The following is an 11,644-nucleotide window of genomic DNA, read 5'->3' on the forward strand; positions in this document are numbered from 1 at the left end:
ACCTGAGATGGCAGGCGGAGCAACGTTTTAATCAGTAATGCAAGTCCCTCAGTACTGCAAGCCTAGATTTTGTGCCCCATTAACTACGTTATTTCAGCGACTGTGCCTAATCAGTTCAGTGCAAACTCTTACTGATGAGTTCAAAACCGAAAAAGGAGGGGAAGAGCAACAGATAGCAGTACGAGCTCGGCTGAGGTAGCAAAGACTTACACTCTCGCTGGAGAGAAGCACCTTTAAATATAAAATAATTAGCGGATAAATATTGCTACTTTTGAGCTGTAGAAACACGAACCACTCAGAATGCGTTTCCTTCTTCCACTTCTCGCACACTGAGAGAAGGGAACGGTCATCAATGGCCACAAGCGCTGGTATAAATCAACACTTGCAACCCGCTTCACGCTCAGAAGGAAAAGCTCCATCTCCTCCTCGTGGTTAGTGAGACCAAACACTTCAGAACACATTTCTCAAGTTCAAAAACTATAGAAATGATCCCTAAAAGTATAGTCTTACTGAAAGGATGCCGCAACACCGCTCTCCACCCTCAGCGAGCCCCCTTTAACACAGGCTGAGCGCGGACCAATTCTTCGACCATTCATTGCACCCGGTAGGGAATCGAATAAAAACGCAATTAATCTTCGCTTCACCCTTTGTAAACTTATAATTCTGTGAAAAAGAAATAGCGTTTCTGTCGTGCAGCCATGACTCAGTAGGCACTAATTTGCATAATGTAGATACCAGCCTCCAGCAACTGTCCTGATCATAAGAACATAAGAATGTAAGAAATAGGAGCAGGAGTCGGCCATACAGCCCCTTGAGACGGCTCCGCCCTTCAATCAGATCATGGCTGATCTTCAAACTCAACTCCACTTTCCTGCTCGATCCCCAGATCCCTTGATTCCATCCAGAAGGACAAGAGCAGCAGGTACATGGGAACAAGACCACCTGCAAGTTCCCCTCCAAGTCACACACCATCCCGAATTGAAAATATATCGCCGTTCCTTCTTTGTCGCTGGGTCAAAATCCTGGAACTCCCTACCTAACAGTACTGTGGGAGAACCTTCACCACACGGACTGCAGCGGTTCAAGGAGCCGGCTCACCACCACCTTCTCAAGGGCAATTAGGGATGGGCAATAAATGCTGACATCGCCAGCGACGCCCACATCCCATGAACGAATAAAAAAAATCCAAATGTCTATCCACCTTAGCCTTGAACATACACAACGACTGAGCATCCACAGCCCTCTGGGGTAGAGAATTCCAAAGATTCACCACCCTCTGAGTGAAGAAATTCTTCATCATCTCAGTCTTAAATGGCCGACCCATTATCCTGAAACCATGCCCCCTATCTAAACTGTCCAGCCAGGAGATACAATCTCTCAGCATCTACCCTGTCAAGACCCGATGATTTACACAGTGGGTGGGTGACCCAGCACTGTGATCATTGATTCACACAGTGGATGGGTGACCCAGCACTGTGATCATTGACTCACACAGTGGGTGAGTAACCCAGCACTGTGATCATTGATTCACACAGTGGGTGAGTGACCCAGCACTGTGATCATTGATTCAAACAGTGGGTGAGTGACCCAGCACTGTGGTCATTGATTCACACAGTGGGTGGGTGACCCATCACTGTGATCATTGATTCACACAGTGGGTGGGTGACCCAGCACTGTGATCATTGACTCACACTGTGGGTGGGTGACCCAGCACTGTGATCATTGATTCAGACAGTGAGTGCTTGACACTTAAACTGTGATCATTGATCCACAGTTATGTCCTGTCCCACCGCCAGGTCAGGCTCACCAGGGCTGGCAGTACAGCTGTATACAGTCAGGGGAGAATGGCCCTGGAAGTAGTTAACATTGACTCAGGACCCCAAGAAGTCTCATGTCATCAGGTCAAACATGGGCAAGGCAACCTCCTGTGATTACCACCTACCGCCCTCCCTCAGCTGATGAATTAGTCCTCCACCATGTTGATCACTAATTGGAGGAAGGACTGAGGGTAGCAAGGGCACAGAATATACTCTCGGTGGGGGACTTCAACGTCCATCACCAAGAGTGGCTCAGCAGCACCACTACTGACCGAGCTGGCCGAGTCCTGAAGAAAACAGCTGCCAGACTGGGCCTACGACAGGTGGTGAGTGAACCAACACGAGGGAAAAACCTACTTGACCTCATCATAAGACCTGAAGACCATAAGAGATAGTAGCAGGAGCAGGCCATTCGGGCCCTCGAGCCTGCTCCACCATTTAATGAGATCATGGCTGATCTGATTTTTACCTCAACTCCAATTTTCCGCCTTTTCCCCATATCCGTTGACTCCCTTGCTGATCAGAAATTTGTCTCACTCGGCCTTGAATGTATTCAATGACTCAGCCTCTACAGCTTTTTGGGGTAAAGAATTCCAAAGATTCACGACCCTCTGGGAGAAGGAATTCCTTCTCATTTCCTTCTTAAACGGGCGACCTCTTATACTGAGACTATGTCCCCTAGTTTTAGATTCCCCCATGTGCGATAACATCCTCTCAGCATCTACCCTATCGAGTCCCCTCAGAATCTTGTATGTTTCAATAAGATCTCCTCTCATTCTTCTAACCTCCAATGAGTATGGACCCAACCTGTTCAATCTTTCCTCATAAGACAACAATTCCGTCCCTGGAATCAACCTTGTGAACCTTCTCTGAACTGCCTCCAATGCAAGTATGTCCTTCCTTAAATAAGGGCACCAGAACTGTACGCATTACTCCAGGTGTGGTCACACCAGCACCCTGTACAGTTGTAGCATGACTTCCCTGTTTTATATTCCATTCCCCTAGAATTAAAGGCCAATATTCCGTTTGCCTTCCGGATTAACTGCTGCACCTACATGTTGACTTTTTGTGTTTCATGTACAAGGGAACCCCGATCCCTCTGTACCGCAGCATTTTGTAGTATTTCTCCATTCAAACAATATTTTGCTTTTTATTTTTCCTCCCAAAGCGGATGACTTCACATTTTCCCACATTATATTCCATCTGCCAAAATGTTGCCCATTCGCTTAACCTGTCAATATCCATTACCAGACACTTTGTGTCCTCATCGCAACTTGCTTTTCCACCTGTCTTTGTATTATCAGCAAATTTGGCCACAAGACACTCTTTTCCTTCATACAAGTCATTGATGTATATTGTAAATAGTTGAGGCTCCAGCACTGAGCCCTGCGGCACCCCACTAGTTACAGATTGCCATTTTTAAAATGACTCTTTTATCCCGACTCTCTGTTTTCTGTTAGTTATCCAATCTTCTATCAATGCCAGTACATTACCCCCAATACCATGAGCTCTTAGCTTGCGCAGTAATCTTTTATGTGGCACCTTATCGAATGCCTTTTGGAAATCCAAATATATTGCATCCATTGTTTCCCCTTTATCCACCCTTCCCATTACTTCCTCAAAAAACTCTAATAAATTTGTCAGACACGATTTCCCTTTCATAAAACCATGTTGACTCTGCTTGATTGTATTATGAGTCTCTAAATGTCCTGCTGCTACTTCCTTAATAATGGATTGTAGCATTTTCCCAATGACAGATGTTAGGCTAACTGGTCTATAATTACCTGCTCTCTGCCTCACTCCCTTCTTGAATAGAGGTGTTAGGTTTGCGGTTTTCCAATCCGCTCGGACCTTTCCAGAATCTAGTTAATTCTGGAAGATTACAACCAAACCATCCACTATCTCTGTAGCCACTTCCTTTAAGACCCTCGGATGCAAGCCATCAGGTCCAGAGGACTTGTCAGCCTTTAGACCCATTAGTTTACCTGGTACTTTTTCTCTCGTGATAGTGATTGTTTTTAGTTCCTCCCTCCCCTTTGTCCCTTGGTTTTCTGCTATTATTGGTACATTATTCGTGTCTTCTGCTGTGAAGACAGAGACAAAATATCTGTTCAATTCCTCTGCTATTTCCTTGTTTCTATTATTATTTCCCCAGTCTCATCCTTTAAGGGACCAATGTTTACTTCAGCTAACCTTTTCCATTTTATATACTTGTTGAAGCTTTTACTGTCAGTTTTTATATTTCTTGCTAGTTTACTCACATGATTTATTTTCTCCCTCTTTATTATTCTTTTCGTCATCCTTTGCTGGTTTTTAAAGTTTTCCCAATCTTAGGGCTTACCATTAACCATTGCCATGTTATCTGCTTTTTCTTTTAACCTGGTACCATCCTTGACTTCCTTGGTTAGCCATGGTTGGTTCATCCTTTTTATGGCATCTTTCCTCCTCACAGGGATATATTTTTGTTGCGAGTCATAAAATATATTTTTTAATGTTTGCCACTGCTTATCCACCATCATACCATCTAATCTGTTCACCGAGTCCACTTTAGCCAATTCCGCCCTCATTCCTTTATAATTGCCCATATTTAAGTTTAATATATTAGTTTCAGACCCAAAATCCTCGCTCTCAAACTGGATGTGAAATTCTATCATGTTATGATCACTGCTTCCCAAGGGAACCTTTACTTTGAGATCATTAATTAAACTGTTTCGTTAACCATTACCAGATCCAAAATGGCCTGTTCCTTTGTTGGTTCCCGACGTATTGATCTAAGAAACAGTCCCGAATACACTCTTGAAATATTATCTCACAGTATGACCTATGCAGTAAAAGGGGCCTCACCCTGTGATCTCACGGCGGGGGGCGGGAGGGGGTGATGAGACCCGTCCAGTTAAAGAAGCCTCAAGCATCATGTCCCGGTCCAGAGTCCGCTCCAGAAGCTGCACCGAGAGACCTCTGGTGATCAGCAGCCTGAAGGAGGAAGAGGGCTCGGTGACGTCTTCACAGACCAAAATACTAAGGATCAGCAAATCCTTTTATGCGGACTTGCTGATGTTCAAGGCCAACCCACCTTGTACTGTACAGAATGTAATATAAGATATGTACTGCGTCCAACCCACCTTGTATTATACGGAATGTAATATAAGATATGTACTGAGTCCACCCCACATTGTATTATACAGAATGTAATATAAGATATGTACTGAGTCCAAACCGCCTTGTATTGTACAGAATGTAAGAAAGATATGTACTGAGTCCACCCCACCTTGTATTATACGGAATGTAATATAAGATATGTACTGAGTCCACCCCACCTTGTATTGTACAGAATGTAATATAAGATATGGACTGAGTCCAACCCACTGTGTAATGTACAGAATGTAATATAAGGTATGTACCTTGTCCACCCCACCTTGTATTGTACAGAATGTAATATAAGATATGTACTGAGTCCTCCCCACCTTGTATTGTACAGAATGTAATATAAGATATGTACTGAATCCACCCCACCTTGTATTGTACAGAATGTAATATAAGGTATGTAATGTGTCCACCCCACCTTGTATTGCACAGAATGTAATATAAGATATGTACTGAATCCACCCCACCTTGTATTGTACAGAATGTAAAATAAGATATGTACTGAGTCCACCCCACCTTTTATTGTGAAGAATGTAATATAAGATATGTACTGAGTCCACACCACCTTGTATTGTACATAATGTACTATAAGATATGTACTGAGTCCACCCCACTTAGTATTGTACAGAATGTAATCTAAGATATGTATTGAGTCCATCCCACCTTGTGTTGTACAGAATGTAATCTAAGATATGTACTGTGTTTTGCATTGAATTAATGGGATCATAGTGTGTGCGAACTATTTTGTATTGTTTTGAACTGTAATTGCGACTTTTACATTGAACTGTATGTATCCTTAAATTTTATGAAATAAAGTATATTTTGAAATTTTAACAATGTTGCTGCTCAAAGCCGCTCCCTGCCGGTGAGCAGAGACAAATACTCGAGTGAAACAGCCGCGCTCGGGCAGACACAAAAAGCTTTCAGGTTTGAGAAAGGAAAAGAGGTGTCAACATGTTGAGCTGTCGGCTGCCTGGAAAGTGAAAAGAGCGGCCTTGAGCTAGTTGCTGCTTAATCCAAAAGTACACTCGCTCCTTCAACCTGAAATTGAAACAGTAATCTGAGAATGACTTGGCTTTGATGTTAATAACTATGCTCTACTCTACCAGCTGAGCTAAGGAAGGGAAGCAGCGACAATCCCTCTCTTTGGTGACTGTTCACCGTGCATCTTTTGACACTCCCGGACTCGTGGAGTCGCGTGTGCATGACCAAGACTGACTCGGTACCGGTTCATATCACAGCACTGTGGGAATGTGAGGTTCGACTTACTCTGCGCACACTGGAGCAATGGATAATGTGTCCAGACGATTGTAAGATCGACTCCTATCTGTCTGGATGGCTTTTGCAAACTGCCCATTACTTTTTGACTTTTGATAGCTTACAAACTGTCTTACTTGGTAGTGCCGACTGGCGGCTTCCATCGTAAGTGTATTCTTAACACAGCAGGTAGTGCATCTGTTTCATTAACCTAAACAGTCCGAAAATCAATCCTCAGAGAAAAGCATCAGCACTTGTGGATCATTTTCCATCTTTGCCGAACACCAAAATCAAGAACTTTCGCTATTTCCAACACACCAAATGATTTGCTGCCCCTTGACCTCTGTATTGAAGTTTAGGATTTCCGTGGGTTATGGGCTCACTGAGAACTGACATCATTTTTGTTTCTGGCATTGATCCTGCTGCTTTTCACATGCTAAACGAGCGCTCTACCATTTGAGCTAATCCCCCAATTACTTTTAGCAAATTGCCCTTCACTGTAGCCGCTTCACACTTGCCTCCAATTGCAGCGAAATCTTGCCTTGGATTGGACCCCTCCTTGAATATATTCAATACTTTCTCCAATCGGCGGTATCGAGCATCAGCAAGTGAGCAACAGCAGAACGGGAAGCCACAGTAATCGTGAATGATGCTGAGAAGAACCCGAGCCTGCGGAAGGCCGACGAAGTCACGAGAAAGGAACAGCGGCCTCGAGACAGAGGGAGCAGCCGGAGCCCTGTCTGACTGATCAAAGGCATTTTTGCCTGAACGTGAGTGCGGTTTGACGTGTTGTTGCTCAAAGGCACTCCCTGCTGGTGAGCAGAGGTAAATGCTTGAAAAAACAGCCTTGCGAGGGCAGACACAGAAAGCTTTCAGGTCTGAGAAAGGAAACTCATTATACTCATGATCTCCTGTGCCTCAGCGCCAAAATGTGAAGTTAAGAAAGCGGTCTTGAGCAAATTGCTGCTTACTCAAAAAGCACACTCGTTTCTTGGAGCCAGAATTAAACCAGCAACATTAGGATGACTTTGCTTTGTTTTCGACTGCAGTCCTCTGCATTACCAATTGAGCAACAAAGATTGCTCTCTTTGATGATTGTTCACTGTGCGCCTTTTGACACCAAAGAATGGGACCTTTGCTGCTTCCCTTCGATCGCTCAGCTGGTGGAGCGGAGAACTGTTGTAAAATTAACAGATCAAAGTCATCCTTAGGTTGCTTGTTTGAAGTAGCGAACGTGCTTTTGGAGAAAGCAGCAATTAGCTCAAGGCCATTCTCTTAACTTTACAGGCAGCCGACAGCTTAATATTTTGGCGCTGAGGCATAGGACACCTCTTACAGATTCTCAAACCTTAAAGCTTTCTGTTTCTGCCCGAACACGGCTGTTTTGCTCCAGCGTTTGCCTCTGCTCACCGGCAGGGAGTGCCTTTGAGTAACAACACTTCAAACCGCTTTCAGGCAAAAATAACTTCTCTCAGATAGGATGTGGAGATGCCGGTGATGGACTGGGGTTGACAATTGTAAACAATTTTGCAACACCAAGTTATAGTCCAGCAATTTTATTTTAAATTCACAAGCTTTCGGAGGCTTCCTCCTGACAATTCTCTCAGATAGACAGACAGGGCTCTCGCTGCTTCCTTAAGCTCGGGCGGCTGTTTCTTTCGTGTGACCTCGTCTGCCTTCCGCAGACTCGGGTTCTTCTCAGCATCATTCACGATTACTGTGGCTTCCCGTTCTGCTGTTGGTCACTTGCTGATGCTCGATACCAACGATTGGAGCAAAGTATTGATTGTATTCAGCGAGGGCGCCAACCCAAGGCAAGATTTCTCTGCTGGTCGTGGAGCTGCTTGGAGGCAACTGCGAAGCAGCTACTGTGAAGGACAATTTACAGGAAACAACCTCAAATGTGGAATAAAGGGGGGAGTAGCAAAATGTTTACAGAATTGGCTGAGGGACAGGAAGCAGAGAGTAGTGGTGAACGGTTGGTTTTTTGACAGGTGGGAGGTATACAGTGATGTTCCCCAGGTGTCGGTCCTGGGACCATTGCTTTTCTTGATATATGACTTGGACTTGGGTGTATTGGGCATAATTTCCAGATTTGCAGATGACACAATACTTGGAAGATTAGTAAACAATGAGGAGGATATTGATAGAATTCAAGAGGATTTAGACACGTTGGTGGCATGGGCAGACATGCAGCAGATGAAAACTAACGCAGAAAAATGCAAAGCGATGCATTTCAGTAGGAATAACGAGGAGAGGCAATATAAACTGGAGGGCAGAATTCTAAAAGGGGTACAGGAACAGAGAGATCTGGGGTGTATGTGCACAAATCATTGAAGGTGGCAGGGCAGGTTGAGAAAGTGGTTAAAAAGCACACGGGATCCTGGGCATTATAAATAGACTACAAATGTATGGAAGTCGTGATGAACTTTTATAAAACACTGGTTGGGCCACAACTGCAGAATTGTGTCCAGTTCTGGGCACTGCACTTTAGGAAAGACGTGAAGGTCTCAGAGACGGTCCAGAAGAGATTTACGAGAATGATTCCAGGGGTGAGGGACTTTAGTTACGTGGGACGACTGGAGAAGCTGGGGTTGTTCTCCTTGTAACAGGGACGGTTGCGAGCAGATTTGATTGATGTCTTCAAAATCACGAAAGGCTCAATCAGAGTAGATAGAGAGAAACCGTTCCCATTGGCGGAAGGGTGAAGGACCAGAGGACATAGATTTAAGGAGATTGGTAAAAGAATCAAAGGTGACATGAGGATATTTTTTTTTGCACAGCGAGTGGCGAGGATCTGGAATGCACCGCCCGAGGGGTGATTTGATCGTGGAAAGAAAACAATTTGCAGGGATAAGGGGATGGGGCGCGGGTGTGGGACTAGCTGGATTGCTCTTGTGGAGAGCTCGTGCGGACTCGATGGGCCAAATGGCCTCCTTCCGTGCTGTAATCTTTCAATGATTCTGCTCGAGTGCTTGCTGATCATGTGAGAGATAGCAGGATCGATTCTTGCATTCTCCACTCACCTTTTGACTTGGGTCAATTGTCCAGAAACAAAAGTGGCGTCAGTTTTCAGCGAGCCCGTGGTCCATGTACTTCTTAGGCTTCACTGTGTGCTGCCGTACAGAGAGGTCAAGGGGCAGCAAATCTTTTGGTGTGCTGCAGGAAGCAAACAGTCTTGATTTTGATCTTGAGTGAAGATAGGGAAAAAAGCTATCTGATGCCTTCGCTGAGGATTAAATTTAGGACCTTCAGATTATGCCTGCTGCGCTAAGAAGGCATTTGACGTATTAGCACTCAGGCAGCACTACCAAGTAGGACAGTTTGCAAGATGTAACGTCATAAACTGATGGGCAGTTTGCGAAAACCATCCAGCCAGCTGGAAATCGAACCAACAATCTTCTGAACTCTGGTCAGACATGTTATCCACTGTTACACTGACGCAGATTGCGCAGAATAAGTAGCATCTCACACTCCCACAGCGCTGCGGTATGAGCAGGTACCGAGTCAGTCTCGGTCATGCCCACGTGACTCCACGAGTCCGGGAGTGTCAAAAGGCGCAAGGTGAACAATCACCAAAGAGAGAGACCTTTGCTGCTTCCCTTCGATAGCTCAGCTGGTAGTGCGAAAAACTTGTAGAGATTAAAACTTGAAATAAACGTCACTCTTAATTGCGGTTCAAAGTAACGAACGTGCTTTTGGAGTAAGCGGTATTGAGCTCAAGGCCACTTTCTTAACTTTACAGACTGCATTCTGCTTAAAATGTTGGCGCTTTTCCTTTCTCAAACCTTAAAGCTTTCGGTGTCGATCTGAACATGGCTGTTTTGCTCGAGCATTTGCCTCTGCTCACCAGCAGGGAGTGCCTTTGAGCAACAACACGTCAAACCGGACTCAGTTTCAGGCAAAAAAGACTTCTGTCAGTCAGTCGGACAGACAGGGTGCTCGCTGCTCAAAGGAATACCATTGATCATCAATTCTTCTTACTTTCAAAAAATATTTTATTTCATAAAATTTAAGGATACATACATTCAGGATAAAAGTAGCAAATTAAATTCAAGACAATAAAAAACAGATCGCACACACTATGATCCCATTATTTCAATAGAAAACACAGTACATATCTTATAATACATCTGTATAATAAAAGGTGGGATGGCTTCACACAGTAGCCTTTTCCCATAGAGCCCTTGCATAGGCTGCACCGTGCCTCAGTGCGTCCTGCAGCACATTCCCCTGGACCTTGCAGTTATGCCAGTCGGCAACACCCGGTCGTGGTCAGCTCCTTCAGCTGGAAGACCAGCAGGTTTTGGGCGGACCAAAGAGCTTCCTTCACCGAGTTGATGGTCATCCAGCAGCAGTTGATATCTGTCTCGATGCGCGTTCTGCCGAACAGCCCGTAGAGCACAGCGTCCTGTGTTACCGAGATGTTGGGGATGAACCAGGACAGATACCAACGCATCTCTCTCCACACATTATGCGTGAAGGTCCAGTCCATCAGGAGACGGCCGATGGTCTCATCCCCGTTGCAGCCTTGAAGGCAGCTCACATTTGCGCTGAGATTCCGTGCATGTTGGAAGGACCACACTGGGAGGGTCCTTCTCACCATCATCCAGGCCACATCCTGGTGCCTGTTGGTCAGTTCCGCCGACGTGACGTTCTGCCAAATGGCATCGACCTCAGGTCGGGGAACTGCCCCATCGGATCCACCCTCTCCTTTTCCTGCAGGACCCCCAGAACGTTCCACTGTCTGACGGCCTTGTGGTCGAAGTGGTTCCTCCTCAGCAACTTCTCCACCTGGGACAGTGGTGGGGGCCGGTCCAGTTGGACGGGAAGTCCTGCGTCTGCTCGGCCAGCATGACCAGACCCAGTTTTCTCAGTGTTTTGGACAGGTAGAAACTCAGCTCGTAGTGACACTTGGTGTACCCGCGCTCTACACACAACCTGAGGCAGCCACAGACAAAGCTGGCCATCAGGAACAGGGCAGCATTGGGGACGCTTCTGTCCCCTTTGTCTGGGGGCTTGTACATGGTGTCCCTGTGGACGCGTTCTACCTTGGACCTCCAGACAAAGTGGGAGATAGCTCGGGTGACTGTGGTGACAAAGCTGTGGGGAATGGGCCAGACCTGGGCCACGTAGAGCAACACCGCGAGTACCTCACACTTCATCACCAGGTTCCTGTTGATTGTGGAGAGAGAGCGTCCCTCCAACATACCAAGCTTCTGTTTGGCTATGGCGACCCGCTCCTCCCATTTCTTGGTGGAGGCCTGGGGCCCCCCGAACCAGATTCCTAGCACCATCAGGTAGATGGACCTGACGGTGAAGGGGACAAAGGATCGTGTCTCCCACCTGCCAGAGAAAATGGCCTCACTCTTACTGCGGTTCACTCTGGACCCCAAGGCCAGCTCGAAACGATCGCAGATGCCCAT

General features: G+C 45.8%; 1 non-coding gene across 1 annotated transcript; it reads right to left on the reverse strand.

Moving 5' to 3' along the window:
* Positions 1-290: 290 nt before the first annotated feature.
* LOC137314038 (small nucleolar RNA U3) lies at positions 291-508 on the reverse strand. The gene has a single exon (XR_010961175.1). It is a non-coding gene; the product is annotated as a small nucleolar RNA U3 (small nucleolar RNA).
* Between the last annotated feature and the right edge of the window lie 11,136 nt (positions 509-11,644).

This window comes from Heptranchias perlo, unplaced genomic scaffold (genome assembly GCF_035084215.1).
Source record: "Heptranchias perlo isolate sHepPer1 unplaced genomic scaffold, sHepPer1.hap1 HAP1_SCAFFOLD_50, whole genome shotgun sequence".
Lineage (NCBI taxonomy): Eukaryota > Metazoa > Chordata > Chondrichthyes > Hexanchiformes > Hexanchidae > Heptranchias > Heptranchias perlo.